This window comes from Dreissena polymorpha, chromosome 1 (genome assembly GCF_020536995.1).
Source record: "Dreissena polymorpha isolate Duluth1 chromosome 1, UMN_Dpol_1.0, whole genome shotgun sequence".
In the NCBI taxonomy this organism is placed as follows: Eukaryota; Metazoa; Mollusca; class Bivalvia; order Myida; family Dreissenidae; genus Dreissena; species Dreissena polymorpha.
In genome coordinates, this window is record NC_068355.1 from 144,986,402 (window position 1) to 145,002,089 (window position 15,688).

The 15,688-nt window shown below is 33.5% G+C and overlaps 1 long non-coding RNA gene across 1 annotated transcript; it reads right to left on the bottom strand.

The window, feature by feature from the left end:
- Window positions 1-1,917: 1,917 nt before the first annotated feature.
- LOC127854081 (uncharacterized) lies at window positions 1,918-3,497 on the bottom strand. Its single transcript, XR_008036908.1, has 3 exons — window positions 3,349-3,497; window positions 2,284-2,452; window positions 1,918-1,957 (listed from the first exon to the last, which is right to left on the bottom strand). It is a non-coding gene; the product is annotated as an uncharacterized LOC127854081 (long non-coding RNA).
- Window positions 3,498-15,688: the final 12,191 nt, after the last annotated feature.

Genomic DNA, 15,688 nt, shown 5'->3' on the forward strand with positions numbered 1-15,688 from the left:
TATTTATAACACGTATGCTTACGTATTTGTGTGTAGACATAAACTTTATTGAACATGTCTTAAACCCAGTACTAATAATGTTTTCGTCCGATATCTGTTCTTTATGTTGTTTATATGTTTAGATCATTCAATATATGTGACCAAAGCTGGGAAAATCAGTATTGTGTTCAAAAAATCACATTTTGACTTTTTGGCAATTTTGGATTCTCTAAACATTGTAGTTCACAAAAATGATTTAGATTTTTTATTTATCACATTCAAAACTAATTTTATGACGTTCCAAAGTGACCAACCTTTCATTTTACCGTCACTAAAAGTTATCATTTAATACAAAAAAACAACGAAAACATTCAAACAACAAGCACATTGTTTTATTAAAACAATAATCTTTCCTTTAGTCAAATATATAATTATAGTGCAATAAACTGACAACAGCATTATGGACATTTAAAATGTACCATTTGTGTTGCTATGGTAACCGATCTACATGTTAATAATCCCCAGAGCACACAATCACGCCTTTTATAAATTTATTAATTGTATTTTCAATCAAGTGTTTGTTTAAGGCAAACACAACATTAATTTCACTGTTTTGTAACTAGTTAAACAATAACAATCAATAATTTGTGTGTTCCATGACCAATTTCCTTTTTTATTCAGTTCCATTTGTATTTAAGTATAATGTAACCTCAAACACAACAAAATGGAAAAAAACAGCATTGAAAAGTGTTGGTTGAAAGTACACTTGGATACTAAATGTTTCAGTAAATGAAATAATCATTATTTATCTTTATTACTGATAGAGAAAAATAGACAAAATAAACAATAACTTAAACATAAAAAATGTTTGTTTTTGTTACTATGGAAACAATGAAGCAAACAAACAAAAATATAGGATTTTCATTGTAAAACATAAATAAATACAATATTCACACTGATTTTTTTCCAGTTTTTCGGAAAGGCAGTCTGTGTCCATAAGGTGAAAACAATTGTATGGTTACATGGAAAAAATGATTTTTGTTTTGTAAATATGAGATATAAAAAACTTTACAACAAGCTTGTGCAATTAGAACAACAAATGTTTGCATTGAACATTTCAAAACCTGTATCAACTGACACATTTAGCACTCGTATACATGTTTTAGCTTTCCTAGGAATAGAGGATTTTTTGCATTGTTTGGGGGAAAATATATCACCCAATACCTTGGCCAAAATAAACACTGATACATGATGTATGTAATTGTTTCGGCATTATCAGAGAAGATCAGATGCGCATCTTAATGCATCTTCTTTTTTTTTTGGGGGGGGGGCACAGTCTGTTTTTTGTTGCTCTCCAGTAGCGAGTTTCGGACATGTCAAGTTTTTGGTTCATCTATTCGACAGAATTCACGAATGTTTTCAAATAAATACCACTGATGGTCCAGATCAAGCCCTTTCGCAAACATTTCTTATGGCAGGTTGTCACAGCTCACATTTACATTCACATTCGAGACCTTCCTGAGAGTGATTCTGACTACTGGTGAGTCACTAAATTCCCTGCACTCCACAACACCGGGATGATCCGCTGACACATGGAAATTGATGAAATTTAGTGCCATTCTTTATGTGGTGAAACAATGTCGAAAGGTAATCCTTTCTGTCTTAGATAACAACAGGATTGGAAGAGTCCCCCACAAGCTGGGGGATGTTGTGGCCCGTCCTTGATAATAACCCCACAGACGCAGCGACATCAGACAACATTTCTGCATTGAAGTTTCTGTATCAAGATTACCATTTAATTAAGAAACAATTGCAAAATATAGTTTTCCTATTATCAAATTATTATTTTGTTGTTGTTGTTATTATAGAAAACTACAAAGTTTGAAGGATGATTTTGCATGGGATTTTGTTTGCCAATCTGGTGTAAACTTTGAATGTCTTATCAACATAAAGCTTAGTGTGATGATTCTGTGTAAACCTGAAATGTTAAAAAATAATTATTAAAAAAGGTCAGGCTACAATTTAGAATATGTATTTTGTAGTAATTGACCGACTTAAAAATGTTGACTCATTTCAATATATTATTTTAAGAGATTTTTCCTTTTGGGATTGATACCAGAGTACTTTTTTTTTTTACATTTTCACTACATATCAACACGCTTTACCATTTTGCAATTGCATTACTGCAAACAAATATTTTTAACAACAGGTTTAGCTAAATTAATTTCTCAACATTAAAAAAAGCTATCAGAAACACAATAACTAAGGGCTTGTTATTACTTACAATAACTCCACAGAAGGTACCAGATGACTATGTTGTTTTTATTTTGGCCGCAACAGTTGTCACACTGAAAGTGAGCATGCTGTTCGCCAAGACCGTATGTGTTGAGGTAGTGGTGAACCTGGCTGACCACAGCATTTGCACCTTTACCATGTGACTGGCCTTCGTCTGCGAGGAAAAACACCTGCTCTCCTGTGAAACAGAAGACTAATAAATAAACCGTAATAACTTACTAGAGATACCCAAATAGTTTGGGTTTTTTTCCAATTAATTAATAGGTGGTTTGAAACATTTAGATAATGCATGGTTATTGTCTTATCATAAAAGATTGATATTAGACGAGAATGATATCCTCCAGACCACACACGCACACAAACACGCACACACACACACAACAATAAAAAGTAAATAATCAATTGGTAGTTGATTACATTTAGACTGATTCAGTTCGTGGATAGCAATGATAATAAATTAATTCAAATACAAGATCCTTCACAGCTGATTCCATACACCTCACACTTCCTCGAGGTCTTGAAAAATAACTTCCCAACCTGTAGAATATCAAATTATTAGTTATTTATCTACATAACACTTTTTTATGATAATAATTATTAGTTAAATTTGTGCTTAAACATTTAAAATAAGTCAACCTTAAATTTGTTTTGTTTATCAGCTTCTGCAACATCAAGTTCAGACTTTTCAATAAACGCAGTATCTGATGTTTTTTTTGACAGCTTCTACATCAATATCAATATCAGACTCATCATGGTTTGACTCAAGGTCACTTTCATAATCATCTACCACATCAAACAAATCTTGAGTAGCGGGGTGAGAAGTTTCAAAATAAAGTTCATTTACATTCGATAAATTATTTAAATTTAAAAACGAAGTGTCCTGGTCTTGTGAAATTTGACATGGAATAGTGTTGGTTTTAATAAATTGAGACATGATATTTTAAAGTCAAATTTAAATCTACCACCATTTCATGTAAACAATTCAGTTGCTATCGTACAGTTTACTTCCGGGTCAAAATTGCGAGTCGCGAAAAATTAATCACAAAGCCAAATACACATATATCTTTCACTTACCTATTTTAAGCATGTGGAAATATCATTTCCGAACCTTCTTCGATTGAAGACATACAACAGTACACGATGTCATTTTGATTTACAGCGTTTAATAGCCATTGAAAATAAACACTATGAGACAGGTTGCGCTACCTGTGAACTACTCAAACGAAACAGTGTCATTCAAGGGGAATAGTTTGAATTAAATAAACGGATTACAAACCACCAATTGCGCCAATTTTTAAAGGACATATTCATGCTATATTGTGGAAATTTTCAAAGCTTGTCATACATTATGAGCCGAGAAATTGTATGAAAAAGACGAAATATCCAGCGCATTTTCGTACAAGATTTTTGTCTCGCGATTTTCCGACATAAACGTCAGCGTACACAAGACTGATTTTCGCTGACGACGTCACATATTCTGTTATTTTTTGCGTAAGATATTGTTCTTTAATTGCAAATATTGTGCACGCGTCACCACTAAAACTAAATAAATGAACATTGTTAATTGCTCATTTGTTCAATATGCTTTTATACAGTTTATTTTATTAAAAAAAATAATCAAAGATACATTTCAAAACTATTCAATAACATGAATTATAAAAAAACAAACATTTATATCATTAACATTATATGCCCGCCTGATTATCTAGAAACGTTTGATGTTTTTTACATTTGAAAGTGGGAAATTCTATTTGATAATTAAATATGTTACCGCGCGACAATTTAAACACAAATATTTTATCTGAGATAATAATACGGGCTAAACAACCATGCAACCATTAGTAAAAATGTTAAAATTGGTGTATATTCCCTACCTCGACATAATCTCTCATCCATCAGAACGGAAGCAGATTATCTTGTATCGCGGTTAATGCAATTTGTCATTATGATTTTATAAAAACAAAAACAACGACAAAATCAGCAATAATGTAGAACGTTAATTTATTTTTACACCCGAATATTAAGAGATATTAACAGATAATGTGGTATTTATATGATAGGAATGTAGATATAAAAAAAACAATATTAAACTATACAAGCGTCGAAAAATTGTTACATTACAACAAAAACAATGTATACACAAGAATCAATTGAGCTATTGAAGTAATAGTCGCAACCTGACGACGAGTTATTTTTTCCACACATCAATATATATCCAATGGAAGATTTGTACTTTCGCTTTCAATATGACACGAAATGACCACACATCAACTGTTTAAGAATAACGGTAGTGAAAGTCGTGACAAGCATATCAAAGTCGTGATACTCCTATAAATCTAATTATTGATTTAAGCATGTTTTGTACGATATCTTAAATCTGGAAAAATTTAACCACCAACACCAGATCGACTGGCGTCAATAACGCTAAATGCCTTCGAGAGAACATACTTATGTTGTCTAGAAATACACAAAGACAATACATGCAATTCATGACTACATATTATACTAGATAACTGCGGAGTCATGATCTTCAATCTGTGTTTATATAAGAAAGATAAGGAGAGACATGAACCATTCGTTTTAAGATCAACAAATTACACATATGATTTCGCCAAACATAAGTGTAATGTTTATTTGGTATACATTTGCCAAAGTGACAAAATTTGCACTTTTAAAATCACCCCCGAATGAAATAAATTATCTAATAATCTGGTATAAAGTCATATTTTAACTAGAAATGGCTCGGCAGAGGCCGTCGCGTATCCCCATGCCGTATGTTTGACCCAGGGGCGCCCCAGGGTTGGTAATGGGGCCATGCATAGTTGAGATTGACCGTATTGTCATAAGAGAAGTTCAGTATCAATTAGAAGTGAATCGGTGTAGAAATGAAGAAGTTATAGTTAAAGGCAATTTTGGGTGGGTGTGGCCTATGTGGGCGGGGCGCCCCATGGTTGGTTATGGAGCCATGCATAGTTGAGATTGACCGTATCGTCATAAGAGATGTTCAGTATCAATTTGAAGTAAATCGGTGTAGAAATGAAGAAGTTAATGTAATATAACATAAAAAATGAGTGAAAATCTCTGACCCGGCCCCACCCCAACCCCCATAACTTTTGACCCAGGGGTCAGATCAAAATTCCAAATAGAGCACGGTCGCACATATGCTCATAGCTACCATGTGTGTAAGTTTCAAGATTCTAGTGCTTATAGTGTAGGAGGAGATAGTGGCCAGGACGGACAGACAGACGGACAGACGGACGGACAGACGGCGGAGATAACCACAATATCCCCACGCTTTTCAAAAAGCGTGGGGATAAAACGAATTCAACAACATATGACGCGTGTGTTTCGCCAATCCACTCGATGCATCTGTAAGTTAAGTCTGTTGTCCACCTATTGTTAATTTTTCAGGAATGCACTTGACCTTAACGACCTTACGTGGATGAACGTCAACCCTTTAGGCATGCTGCATGTGAAGTTTCTGAATATATGGATAATGCGAGTCAAAAACGAAACATTTGACGGATGGAAAGACGAAAGGACGGACATGCCTTATGACGAAGTAATTATCCAGGAATAGGCGCATGAAAAATCCATTTAAATAGATCTTGGCCTGATGGAAATTGCGGCGACTGTATACATTACTTACTTTTGTGGAGATTTTTTTTAAACTATACATTACACATTCGATCTAATACTATCATATTTTGAATGTCATATCAACTATGATGAAGAGAGTTAATCCGATATGACATTGTGCGACTCGTTACTCTCTGTTGGGATTCATTTTATCCAATGATCATGAGGACTACCGTGTCTGCGTTTATCCTGGTGTACATTGTTGCAGAAGAGCCCATGTCTCCTGAGTAAGTAACATGATACGAATGCGTAATAAAAGTTATGAATATTATGGCAATAGTATTTCTAAATACTAATGTGGTATTTTTATTCATGAATCTCGTTTAATTTATTGTTCATTCATTGTGAAACGTTGACATGTTTGGTTAAGCAAAGGGGTGTTTTGTACATACAATAATATATTAACATTTTATATTCCCCAAATTGTTTTTTAATTTCCGTTATTATAAAGCATACACTGGCGATCCGAGCTCCTCTCCAGTAATCTAATTTCAATTGCTATATTGGTGCGTATTAAATGTAGTTAGAACAATTATGCAAACAAAAGGACATAAAACAAAACATGGTTTCAAAAGTTTCAGTTATCTTACAATAGCGACGTTACTCGTCATCACGGATAACATGGGTATTCTGACTCCAAGGCTAGTGCAAACCTCATTGAAGCGTTGAAAATATTCATTTAGTATATGTCATTATAGGGATAATACACGTTTTCGAGGGCATGATCATGTTCGGGCGTTCGAAAATCCGTTCCTGGCCGACTAGGGCAGGAAAGGATTTTGAGAGCGCCCGCAGAGGATCATATCTGAGAAAATGTGTATTTTCGCTATTATTGCATAAACAAATCACACATACCAAAATAAATTAAAATAACATTAAAAATAATTCATTCGACATCGACAAAAAAATCGATTATTTCATATGACGTCATAAAGTTCAAGGTTGTGTTTTACATATGTCTCACACGGTCATCATCAGAAATGACGAGGCTTTACCTTCGGATGGGCAGTTTTCGATTTAAAATGTGTTTAACAGTGAATTAATGCAAAGTTGAAATGCAGCCGCGCAAAGTAAGAAATGAGGAATTATTTTGCAATATAATGGCCGTGACGGATAAATATATCGTCAGAAGAAGTCATTGTTTTTATAGAGGTTTCTTTCTCACAGGTCTATCTTATTTCGTTCCAACTAAATTTTCTAAAAAAAAATACTGCCAACATATATCTCATTTGAAAAGTGGATGGAAATATTCATTGCCTTTATCCCTGCATGCATGAGGAAGATATTGCTTATTCAGTTCCCCATTTATGCTTGGAAAGTCGTCGAAGGCTGGAGTAATTAACAAAGTTCATTATAACTTTATTGATTCCAATGAAAAATGGGAAGTAACTGCGCGTTGACCAGTTTATGGATATGAAAAACACATAACAGGGCATGAACGGCACGTCAATTGCTTTTGTTAATACACGATTTCTCCCGTTGAAGCCCTCCTTTTGCCAAGTTTCTGCTACCCGCCAGAGTGCATTAAAGATAGAGTTTATGCAATAATACTACTTCTTGGACCGAACATTGGCGAATGAGAAAATGCGGGTGTTGTCAGGATGCTGTTATTTACCGGAGATAGGGGCATGTAGATCTACGACGCTTTAAAGTTTACCGAGGAAAACAAGAATTGTGCAAAGAAGCTCAATTAAGCGTTGCAGCAACGTGTGCAGCCCCGATCAAACCTTACTTCTGTCGATAAAAATGTTAAAGTTAACGTCAAAATGACATTATTATTGATATATCCGTAATAAAATAAAACATTGTCGAATGACTGCTGTTTTGATGATTCATATAGAAAAACAATTGTTCGAGACGGACTTGAGTTTTACAAAGATCGAACAAGATTCGTTAGCAATACTAACGCAAGAAGAAACACCAACACACACGAAAGCAGTTGCAAGGTGTCTGCCATATTAATGAACTTACAATGAATGCAAACCAGAAACATTCAATATACTACTTAACATTTTACTACATGCCAGCCATGGCAATGCTCTTACAATGACAAGAAAACCATTGCATCTGTATTAAAGCAGAAACATACACAATATCAAATTGAAGATACCATAAATCAGAGATAAATTTTTAGTGCAGTCGCGTATCGCGGGCCGATATCGGGCAGTTCAAGTGGTTTCCGGAAATATGGAAACTGAGGATGTCAGTTGCACGCAAGAGAAAATCATTTCAGCAAATGCAACCAGTTTGACCTTTTTGTGTAGAAAGGCCTATCACAAAATGTAAACATTGTTAAAAGCACCGATCCGGACGTCGCGCTCATTGTCAGTGTCGAAACTCGAGTCGAAAATGGCCTTGTGTGTGTTTCATTTTGTGTCATTCCAATAAAATAAATCGATTAGATTAAAAAGTAAATTCAGACACAGGATTACAGGTAAACGTGTGAACCTTCTCAGCATATCAAACAAGTTATTTCAAAGTACTATTGCAATTGATCGTCTGACGTCCATCTGTCTGCATATATTGATTTACAGTTTATGTCAACTATCTGTTTTATGACGTTGTACGCATGTCCACTCAGGAAAATCCGAACCTACATTGTTTCATTGTTCAAACAGCAATTAATCATCAATCTTGAGTCTCACAATGTCTATCAAATTCGGTCTCATAATTTCTCATTGCTGGGGTATCCGAGAAATATGTTGGTGACCAAGCAAACAGAACACAATTTTCTGATCTTTTCAAGGGCATAGGTTTAATTTCAATCAAATGTTAATATTAGTAATTTGCAAATTTTTGTTTAAAAGTTCAAACGCTGTTGAGATCATATGGTCTTCCTTGCCATGTGTTTCATAAATATAATTAATTTCCTCTTGAAACTATATATATATAGTGTAAAATTTATTCCCTCCATAAATAGCACGCAGACGCTAAATGTATATTGAAATTATACTATTTATCATTAGAATCTCAGCTTCTTGTACTTAATTAAATGCGAAGTAAGGATACAGTCGATAACGACAATAGACAGGATGAAAAGTGGACATAAAAATACAAAATTTATCAAAAAAACTGCGCAGGTACCGAGATGTAAATTTGTGAGATTACGATACAATAACACTCGTTGCAAAGTATACTTCAAATACATCATCATTATTTATCGTAAAGCTCATATGTAGATAATTGGTTTAAGTGAATACGTTCGTACGCGAATGCACTTTGAACAAAACTAACTCTAGATAATTTCGATTTGTGTTTAAGAATTGAGCTAGTCGTGGTATTGTAACCATTAAACGGAATTGAACAATATTTGTAAATAATGAATATAAAATAAGACGTCGTCATAGGATGATTGATATGTTGCTAAACCCTCATAGCAAAATACAGTTTGAAAAAGAATTAGGACGAAATAATGACATATCTATTACTATCTTACAAAAACAATCACATGCATCATTGCTATTTAGACCAATTTATACTCAAATAGAGTAACTTTGAAAAATGTTGAAGGAGGTATCAATATTCTACGATAGTTTAATGTTAAACTTAATCTGATTAATCATTATTTGTTTCATGCTTTCTGTGACAGGTCACAAGTACATGTTTTGACAAAAGACGTAGTTTTGTGTGGAAACAAATCTGATAAACCTATTTTGTGTGACTTGAGGCTTGCGCCAACATTTTTGAGTTAAACTGCGAAGCCGATGAACCGCAGACAAAATGGCACCTCTGTATGAGCCGTCACCACAGTTTTATAACGTTTTATAAGAAATGTATAGCGATTTAACAAAAAATGTGGTCTCTATCCTTTATCTATAGGATATTTCAAGTAAACGAATATTATGAAATACACACATAATGTTTACGCAATTCTGTCTCTTTTATAAAGGTTTATAAAACTAAAAATATCATGTGTGTCGTTATAAAAAAAACTCTCTAATATTAGCTAATTGATAACTTGACTTAATTACCGAAACAGTCCGTGTCGCTTGGCAACCACTAAGCAGCAATTATAAACAATAAAACATCGCCAAAAATTTTCTCAGTGACAACCAAACAATCACTAATACCAACTCAACTAATGAGACGTACACGGTATCCGAAAAGTGCTATGTTTATCTTGAAAATTGATGTTACGGCAGTTGGAAAAAAGCCAATGTCCAATGCAAATAGAAAGTTTCGCTTTCATGGTTCACACAATTCCAAATACAAAACTTGACTACTTTTCACCTGTTCAAATATATGGAGGCCATGAAAATCATGATTGTCAAATATAGTTTATTAATGCTATTTACTTACTGCCTTACGTCACAGAGTCGACGCGTGTGAAACGTGCGAAAATACTCAATTATATGAACAATACCAATCTCATTAAAATGTTAGATTGTTTTAGAAATTACGATCACGCACTGGTTTGACAATCTTTAGATCTATAGTTCCCAAATGCAATATCTGCGTGAAAGCATGGTGATTGGAAATAATCATATGAGGAAACTGTGTTCCTTTAAATCTCAGGGTCGATCAACAAGGATATTTCCATAGTGACAATACTCTGATACAAACCAGGATGCAATAGTAAATGCATAATCAAAGCTCTGAAGGCATTTATTCGCTAATATGCGAACAGATGGATTTGATGCACCGCACTTCGGTGTTAACCGGCCTTCATAATGCGACCACTGCGTTGAAGTAGTACATATATATTAAAACGAACGCAATCACGTTGTGCTTAGTATATCCTCTCTTTTTCAGTTATATCATAATTATTTTCATTGTCGGCTTCATCATCATCATCATCGTTTTCATAATAAACATCATCATCATCATCATCATCAAAATCAACACCATCATTCGTATTATCATAATCAAATGCACCATCCTAGTGTTTTCATCGTCATAACTAGCATCAGCATAATCAGAATATTTCATCACAAAGATTCATACTATTGCATTCATCGGTCAATACCTATTCATTTTTCATATGGACAAATCACAAATAATCATGTCTGACTGATGACTAAATGCTTTGAAACTTGTAATAAATACCTCATAATGATGATTCATATGTCTTGTTTTATATGCCTATACATGTATTTGTGATAATATGACAATAATATGATGGCTGATTAGCTTTTAATATAACGATAAAATCTTGCTGACAAAAACGATGGATATTTTGGATGTGGTGGTAGTATGGGAGTGTTGTTGTTGATGATGATGATACAAGAACACGATGATGGGGGTGGTGTTTATGTTGTTGCTGTTTGTATGGATGATGATGGTGATATTCTTCGTCTGTGAAGGGGATGAAGATTAAAATAAGGATACATAGATACGATGATGAAAGCAGTATGTACCACTTAACATTTATTTTCACTTACACAAACGTAAAACACAATGCACAGTGTTCCATACCAAAGTATGGTTGAAAAAAACGTGCTTTCCAAATGTAACGATCTTTGGAGTGCAAACTAACACAATTTAGTAATTATGCATTCCTTTTTGACGATGCTGCGAAGCAGCTCGTCTAAGTTATCATGCAATGAAACAATTCTTCACAATGGCGACCTATGTAAAAGACCGAGCCAGTCCGATTGAAATAGCTCGATTTTTCTAATCGGCATACCTCGCTGATAATCATTGATAAAGGTATAGGAAGCTTAGCTATAAATAGGACAGCATATTCTGGGAAAAAGATTTAATAATTGTTTGAAAACGTTAATTTTAAATCAGTTATATTCAATCCATTATATGTTTATAGGTCAATAAAATAACTATGCATTTTCTGTATTGTATTTGACATTTGTCGTGATATTGTAAATATATTGCGAATTAAAACGTATATTATTAACTTTTAACGCGATCATGAGTGTAAAGAAAACGAATTTTTTCGGACCTGCCATTTGTAAACGTTGTAGCGACTATGGTATATAAACAGCATAATAGCCGTAAACCATCTGTGAAACTCGCTCTTATGCGTGCTTTCTCATTTTGCATATTTAATAAACTTTTCAAACATAAATTACAGAGCCACATCAGTGCACATACTATGATAATTCATTCGTTTGTTGGATATTGTTTGCTGTTTTAAACATATATTAGGTCATATCGCGGAGATTTAGTTAACCTTACCATGTGTTCATGGGCGAACTCACGTATTCAAGTGCTCTTACGAATAAGTGCTCATATCTACTTTCGGGAATCATCATGAAATTATTGCCGTACTTAACGAACACCATGCCTAAGCTTATTGAATAAGAGAAAAAAAAAACAATAATCAAAATATAAAAATTATATGTTCATGCACATGGTCATGTGAAATCACGTCCGTACACATAGCATCATTAACTTAGGAAAAGAAACAACGAAATATAAAGTTTGGTATGATATACATGTGAAATAAAAGAGCATGGTGTAATTAAAGAGCATGTCAAATTTTGAATTTATATGCTGAAACGTTATGTTATAACCTACAAACGTTTTATTGTAACATAACGTTTTTTTAAGATAAGTGGTACAGAAAATACACGTCGAATATCTTTTTAAAGATATTTCTTGTTATATTTGATCGAGAATGTAACCCGCCTCCCATTTTTGCTGAATGGATCAAGTTCCCCACGGGTACTACTTCCCCGTACCCCCAATTTTTTTTCGTACCCTACATTTTTCGTACCCAATTTTTTCGTACCCAATTTTTTTCGTACCCAAATGTTTGCTCGTACCCACATTTTTTTTCGTACCCTATTTTTTTTTCCTACCCACATTTTTTCGTACTCAATTTATTTTGGCATAATTTTCGTACCCAAAGTTTTTGTACCCACATACACTATTGTGGTGAAGTAGATAAACTTAAATAGATGCTTTTATATCAATCCTCTTCAAAAGCATCGTCACACCAGTACTGTCAGTACTTTGATTTAGTAATAAAAATAAAATAAACTCATAAACGTTAAACGCTTAACTTTTGGTAAAACTTGATTCAATAATTGACTGTTCCAAAATAAACTTGGTCATATTAAATTTAGTTTTTGTCATTTTATAAACCACAAATTCCGGCGAAGAATACCAACTAAAACACAAAAAGAGAGTATTAAGGCAACGGCACTGGTAGCCAGTTTACAATACCAAAAAAGACGCCAATTAATGTACAAAGTGCCACTTTATTCTTTGAAGTGGATACGGATTCTATAAGTTGAGCATGTCCCTTGTTAAAAATGTGAAGTGCGTTCATTGATTTCATCACCCAACTTATTGCTTATGACAAGCTCGTTAACGGTTACGAAGTTGTGTACTTTTTGCGATTTTCTTCCTCAATTGAACATCTTACATATTATGGTTAACTTTTCGTTTGATAATGCAAACATTTGGTATCATCGAACCAAAAAAGTGTAAAGCATATTAAAAACACACACGCTGTACTTAAACGTATCCAGCACATAATTAAATGGTGATTTATAATTGACTACAATAACTACTATTTGAGAATGTATTCAGAATAGTTTCACGTAGCGATTGGAAATGTACAAATAATACATAAATATAAATACAATTTTTAGTTCGACTCCTTATGTTCTAAGAACATTTGTCTCAAGATTCCCCACGGATGGTAAATGAATTATCACCGGTTTTGCAATAATTGTTAATAATTGTTTGTTGTTTTGATCGCCTCATAACTGGGAATCCAAAGATAAGACAAAGTAATACACGTTATAGTAGTAAAGAAGTGTTCGTAGAAGTCATTGGTAAAAGAATAATAAGAAGAAAAAGTTGTAGTAGTAATAGTAGTAGGAGGAGGGGTAGTAGTAGTAGTAATAATAGTAGTAGTAGTAGTAGTAGTAGTAGTAGTAGTAGTAGTAGTAGTAGTAGTAGTAGTAGTAGTAGTAGAAGTAGTAGTAGTAGTAGTAGTAGTAGTAGTAATTGTTGTTGTTGTTGTTGTTGTTGTTTTTGTTGCTGTAGTAGTAGTCGTATGGCAGATTCTTCCTTTCGTGTAAAATGGGTCGTCTTAATGCCACTGCTTTCATCTAAATGCAACAAAAACGTGGGAATTTAGTTCTTACAGTATTAGACCTTCGCGTCAGACAGGTGTTTTCCCTCGTATATGTAAACCATGTGTTACTTATTAAGGTATACTTGAGCAAAGATGAAGACAATCCACCTAGACAGTTTTATGTTATGTTAACCAAAGGTTAGAATAAGTGGCCTATAAGTATTACATCCTCTATTCACTTCCGTCGTGTAAGAGAGGTTGCAATCAGAAAACACAATACAGAGTCGCTTGTATATAAACTTACAAGGTTACATTTGAGAAATATATAATTTTAATTCCTCCATATACAAGATACGAAGATCAAAACACAATATAACTATATATGAACAAGAATTAAGATAAATACAAACATAAACGATACATATGGATGTTAACATCAACATCAGCAAAAAAAGAGAGAAATTTATAAACATTAATATTAAGTTATTCGCGATGCATTGTTATGTTTTATTATTAAGAAGAGTCTCCAAGTTGTCCCATCTAGAAGGCAAAAGCGAAATTCTAGTCAGGCACCCAGGAGTAACGTGTTATAATGATCATTATGTTAAGTTAGATATATAACCAGACTAGTGATGAAAGTCTTGTATGATTGAAGTTGATATCAAGAAGCATCCGGAGTATATAATTACACTGCTCAGAAAGACTAGTGCGACAAATCTGGTTAAAAGCACTAAGTCCGTTTGTGTCCGTTGTATACTACAGATTAGGCTGGTTAAATATACTAACTCTCTTAAATATTTGGTATACATGTATCTCACCTGGGTTGGATCATTGAAGACGCAATTTTAAATAAAAAGAAAAAGCGTAGAATATGTATTGTCTTGAAAATACTAACATGATGTGATTAGCAAGTGAATATAACTAATAACAGTAGTTTTTCTACTCTACATGATGTTACAATGACTTGTATTTCATGTATTTATTTAATGTGAAATTGGGCCAAGTCGATCGAGTGAAAATGCGTTAAATGGGACATGTAATTTAGCAGATCGTAAACGAGCATTTTATAATGTTTTCGCACTCTATAATCTTCATTGAAATAAAAGTGTGACAAGCTTCTTAAGACTTTTTAACATCGCTATGTAAACTCCGATACGGTTACAAGGCAAGTGACAAGTGTAGGATTAAAACACAACGATATGTTTCAAATGTCACATTACTTTTTTTACAGAAAATTTAGTGAACATTGTTCGCACATTTAAATATTTTAAAATATGCCATTCAATTAATGTTGTAACTTGCCAGATTGCGGCATCCGAACCAAAAAAGCATCAATACTTGAAAATAGATACAAAATTGCTTCCGCAAGAAAAAGTGTTTAAACTTTTTAAAAAAAAGTATTCATATTTAAAAGAATTTCCTCACACAATACAACTGTTTAAAAAATTAAGTGAAAAAATACTGCTTTTTACATATAAACCGATTTAAGAAGTATTTCAGGCAAAAGCTAGGAGAGATGCCGAACCGATGTTGCCGTCCCCATGTGACTAAAACGATGCATCTGGCTTACCAATTGACTCCGATAAATAGTAGCTTGAAACTTCATTCATTTATTCGTTTATGCAAATTGGACTTCTATTGATAATACTTCTGTTTTACAAGTGGCTATGGAAATGAACAAGATGCGTATACCAATATACATATTTCAAATTCGATGTAAGTTTCCGTTTTGTGTTAACAGATGTCCTTACTTATACCTACTACGATTCTTAAACGTGCAAGCATATT